The 5,781-nt window shown below is 33.8% G+C and overlaps 1 pseudogene; it reads right to left on the reverse strand.

The window, feature by feature from the left end:
• Nucleotides 1-442: 442 nt before the first annotated feature.
• LOC107022770 lies at nt 443-3,125 on the reverse strand (annotated as a pseudogene).
• Between the last annotated feature and the right edge of the window lie 2,656 nt (nt 3,126-5,781).

Raw genomic sequence — 5,781 nt, forward strand, 5'->3', positions numbered from 1 at the left:
ATTGTTGGAATGTGCAATTATACCGGGGTTGTTTGGCACTCATTCAACTGTAACCCTATGGGATCAACAAGATTTGGAAACTTCTGGTCATCCCGTTTAGGTTGCCACTCTTGAGCTTGTGGCTTATCCTTAGGAACAATGGGTTTGGTTTGTACATTAGGTGTGTTGTGCATTATGTCCAACCTGGAGACACTTTGGACAATATGCAAGTATCAATTCATAAATCACCTTCGGATCAAGCTCAATCAAAACTCTGGCAAAGGAGATTCTAGCTACCTTCGTTGTGCATTCATCAGCATACAAAGGCAATCCCAAACCACTACTAATTCTGCTCAATGATTGTATCCACCGTCAGTTCTCTCTATATATAGATATTAGTCCAAAAAAAACATATATATATATATATATATATATTACACTATTTAGATAAGAAATCCCAGCAGGACTACAAATTTGGAAAGATACATATATAAATTTAAAAGACAGCAGTACTGGAATAGCTCTTAACAACATTACTAGACAGTATTTGGATCAATGAGCTATTTTTTGGACCAACACATCTAGGGGTTGTGAACTGGCTCACCGCGCCTCCTAATCCAACGAAATGATCCAATATCATATGAAAGGTTCCCCTCTTCACAATCCGCAGTTCAAGTGCTCCAATTGTATTCATTCTCCTGTTGTTCACGTAGCTTGAATCGAGGAACGATTTGTCCAGACAATTGCAGCACTCTTGCATATTTCATCAGTTGCTTCCCCACTCGGTTCCCAGAAGATGACATAGTGTCCTGGATCAGATGAGATGTTGGCATGGCTGGTGAAGTCCACCACTTCTAGTTTTTCGTCAACTAAGTGCTTGCCTGCAGCTTCCACAGCTAGTTGCAAATCTTTCTCGGTGTTCTTGTCTATGTTAATGCTCAGCACAAGGTTCCTTCGACAAACAAACTGGAGCTCTGGAGTGCTATTGTGGAATCCTTTTATCTTCACAACATCACCCAGTCTATAACGATATAAACCTGCATATACAAATGCATAACTCTCGTCAATTATACTGTCAGTACATATAGCTAAAGTCGTATATGACACAATAGATAGACCGATAGCTTGTTATTTTGAATAAACCTGTTATGTGGAACTCAGAAGGCAAAATGCAAAATATTCCAGCATTCTATATAGAAGTACTTAACAACAAAAGGAAATGAATATCAAGCACATGCACGTATTGCTAAACAAATGAGTACAACAGAACATGAAAAAAACGTCAGAATAAGGCATAAAAGCAAACGATAAATCTTTTCTATCTTAGCAGAATTTAGTATTTTATGCCAGGCAGGCATTTGTAAGTGATTATGTTCCTGCAATAATGCCATAAAGTACGAAGACTAAGGACGATGCTAAACTCCACAAGTCTATGTTGAATAACATGGGAGTCACTAAAATTAGAGCAGAACTCGTTCACTGGGAAGAATCACTGAATTATAAGAATATGCTCAATTATCCCAGGTTTAGCATGTTATGCTCACTCCATAGTTCATATACGAAGAGAGACCTCAATTTGATGAGCATAGAATTTTCAAGAGAAGACGTGCAAGAAAGTTGTACCTGCGAAATTGGTGAAGACAATTTCATACTCTTCACCAAGTTTAACTTCAGTCAGGCAGACTGGAGTATTTGCTATCTCCATGCCAATGAGATTTTCCTCGAGTGGGAGGAATTCAAAATAGCCAGTATTTGGTAACACTGCATAAGTAACCATCTCATGGGGAAATTTTGGGTTAACGTTTACTCCAACCCATCCTTCAGAGGAACCATAATCTGCACTCACTAGAGGTAATTCCCCTGCATAGTGCCTCAGTTTCTTCAAGTAAGGCTCCATGGAACCTGTCATGATATTATATATGTACTTTGTATTCGGGAAGAGTTTAGGAATCAAGACATACCAATTGCTTAAACTTGAGCATTTGTTATAAATTGTATCAGCCAGTTCTGGATCAGGCTTCAGCAATTTTGACATGGCCAATCTTATAGATGGGACTGTGACTCGGCTCGATAAGACTCCCTCCCTTATGTCAACAACGAGTGCTTCCCATACTTGTTCAAAAGTTCGAAAAGCTTGGACAATGCTATGTGCAAATGCAGACGAAACAACTTGAACTTCATTGCGGAAAATGAGACCAGACAGGAGGTGACAGTATAAAGATTGTTGAAAATCAGGACCAAATATTACTTCATCAGGACTACAAATTGGGGTAGACATTGCCTTCATTGTCTTCTTGTATTGTGCATTTCTATACACATGGGTAGTGGCTGTTCCAGTTGCCAAACCACCTTTAGTTTTAAATTGCTTGCTGCTGTAAATAATGTGCAAAACCTTCCCATTCCCTATTGGAAATTCTCTAAAAGAAAAAAAACATAGGCTATATGATGTATTTATGAAAAAAAAAACTTAATGAACCAACATGAAAATTACATGAGATATAAGACAAAACAAAATGAAGAATTACCTGTTCCTAAAGGCAAAAGAAGTCTTAAATGTCTGCATTGTGGAATTCATCAATTCATCATTGAAAGGTACAAACTTTGGCTTCCCTTGAGTAGTACCAGAACTGCAAATCAACCATTAAATTTCCTCTTTAAACATACAACAATATACCGCTCACAAGTGGGGTCTAAAAAAAAAGAGAAACTTTTTTGCTTACCTCAAGGAGATGGCATGAATGGGCTTTCCAGTAAGTATAGGTGAAAGATCACCATCAGCAATTCTTTGAATGTAAGGATCCAAATCACTGTGACTGACAATGGGGACACAAGCCTTGAAAGTCTCAACATCAGTTCTGTCATTCAGGCCCCATTGCTTCAAATACTCTGTTCCCCCATTTTCTTTCAGAATTTTCTCAAGTGTCTCTTCTTGAATCCTCCCAGCATCTTTTGTCATCACCTCAAAATCCTCAATCACTTCTTCTGCATCAAATATCTTCTCAATATTTTCCATCATCTTCACAATCAAGACTTCAACTTTAAGCAATAGCAGTCAAGTAAAAGCAGTCAAGAATCCTCAATTTGAGAGATGGGGTTGGGGGGTTAAGAAGAATTTAAGCAACTCCATAGTTATTACTAACTTCAATGCAACTTATTACTAACTTCAATGCAACTTACCTCATAAAAAGAATTGACAGAAATAAAGAAAAAAGTTTGTAACAGATAATCATACTCATTATCTTCGTCTTATTCTTAAGATACAGAGATGAATCTAGAAATTGAAAATACCGAGATAATTGTCATTTTCAATGTAGACGTTTCAATTTGTTTCTTCAACTAATATAGACACGTCAATTATTTACACAAAGTTTGAGGCATAATTCTATGGAAAAAATTGGGTTGTAACTACTAAAATGCAAAAAAAAAAAATGCAATTGGAAGTTAGTGTTGGGTTCTTTAAGGTTTGAACATGAACTGGAGGGTTGTGACTCTTCTGAAGGGTTGTGACTTTGCAGAAAGGTTGTGATCTTTATGAAAAGTTGTGTCTTTTCTAAAGGATTGTGACCGTTTGAAAGTTTGTGTAGTTTTCGAAGAGTTGTGACGTTTCTGAAAGGTTGTCTTATTTTCAAAGAGTTGCGACCTTTATTGTTTGTTGTCTATAAATAGAGAGGCTTTTTTCTCATTTTCTGCATTGAATTATCTCTTCTTTTGCATACATTTCTTATAAAACAAAATCGATTAATTGTGTCTTTGTGTGTGATTTGTTGATGTCATTTTGAGTTCGTTAAAATTATTGAAGTTTGAGGTACCGCTACTTCTTTAATGATTAATCCGTTTTATCTTGCGAGGATGTAATCTGCAACCTTGAGTACTTGAGGGAATTAAATTTCTCAAGGACACACAGTGGGTTCTGTGGACTCAGATAGTTTTTTGTGTTTTTCTTTTCATCTTTTATTATTTCTAGTTTGCTAATCGGTATATAGGAGACAACAAATTTAAGAAACTTAATATTGAAGGTAGTTTATGTGTTAAGACTTACTTCTATTTTCAGTTTTCTTTTTATTGGGAAAAATAAGATGAAAAGAAAATTATTTTGTCATATGATAAAAGAGATTTGGAATGAATTAATACTACTTTAATCTGTTCGAGTAATTAATACTACTCATTTTTCTGCATTGAATTATCTTCTTCTTTTGCATACATTTCTTACGAAACAAAACTGATCAATCATGTCTTTGTGCGTGATTTGTTGATGTCATTTTGAGTTCGTTGAAATTATTGAAGTTTGAGGTACCACTACTTCTTCAATGGTTAATCCATTTTATCTTGGGAGGATGTAATATGCAACCTTGTGTACTTGAAGGAATTAAATTTCTCAAGGACACACAGTGGGTTCTGTGGACTCAGATAGTTTTTTGTGTTTTTCTTTTTAACTTTTATTATTTCTAGTTTGCTAATCGGTATATAGGAGGCAACAAATTTAAGAAATTTAATATTGATGGTATTTTATGTGGTAAGACTTACTTCTATTTTCAGTGTTCTTTTTATCGGGAAAATAAGACGAAAAAGAGAATTATTTTATCATATGATAAAAGAGATTTGGAATGAATTAATACTTCTTTAATATGTTCGAGTATATTTTTTGTAGTATGTTTTCCTTAATTGGATGGGTAAGATTATTTTTAGTTTCTTTCCAAGTGCATTGAAGCAACTCACTGCACTTTTTTTTATTTTTTTCCCTATGTTAGTTTTACATAAGTATGAGAAAAAGTAAATGAACAAATGTTGTCTCCTAACAATATTTGAACATGAGTTTAGTTTCTTGTCGAAATTAAATGTCTTCTTGAGAAAAATAGGAACATGATGGAAACTAAGGAAAGGAGAAAAAAATTAGCTAGGAACGTGACTTGCATGGAATCAATAGATAGAATATGATTCGGTGAGAGTAAAAAACAGGTTCTATCTTTATTTCACTTGATTATTATTATTTTTCTATCCTTTATAAGTTATGAGATGTATTTCATAAATGTTAGGATATAAGTCATTATGTAATGATCCAGAATATATGTTTATTATTGCTAATATGTACTCTATTTAGAGGGGTACTTTTGTAATTTTCTACTCCATGTGAAATTTGATTGTGTTTGACTTTTGGAGACTAAAATCTTCTGATTTTTTTTACTCCTTTGATTGAAGAATATAAGAACTTTACGAACACATCAGATTGTGCATTGGTTTAAAGAAAATAGTAAATTCACCAATATGTTAAATGCTCTGTTTGAATGAATGTTGTGACTTGAAGAGTAAAAAATCTTTGTAGGAATATTAAGGCTAAATGATTTGAAAGAGATAAAATCTTCATCGTTATCTAGAAACAATGTTGTATTTGAGATTTCTGGAGATTGAAACATTTCTGGTTTACTCCTTTTATGAATGTGAAACTGATTCCAAGAATATAAAAACTTCATCAAAATTCAAGATTTATTCGGTTAACGATTAGAAAAATATAAAAACTTCATCGTTAAATTGGAAACAGGTTGTATAAAGATTGAATCTTTATTGTTAGTATTCTACATACTAAGTGGTCTGTCTAGTTGCGTTAGAAAGTAAAAAAAACACTACTAACATAAAATTAGTGATTTTTGTGCTTGCAAATGGGTGTTTCTATGGATTAAATCTCCAAAAGAAGATTTTGTGTTATCAATGTGTATTTTGATGATATACAAGTTGAAAGAATGGAAACAAAATATGTGGAATAATTTCGAATACTTGAAAAATATTTTTGAAAACATACTTAAAATG

This window comes from Solanum pennellii, chromosome 6 (assembly GCF_001406875.1).
Source record: "Solanum pennellii chromosome 6, SPENNV200".
NCBI lineage: Eukaryota > Viridiplantae > Streptophyta > Magnoliopsida > Solanales > Solanaceae > Solanum > Solanum pennellii.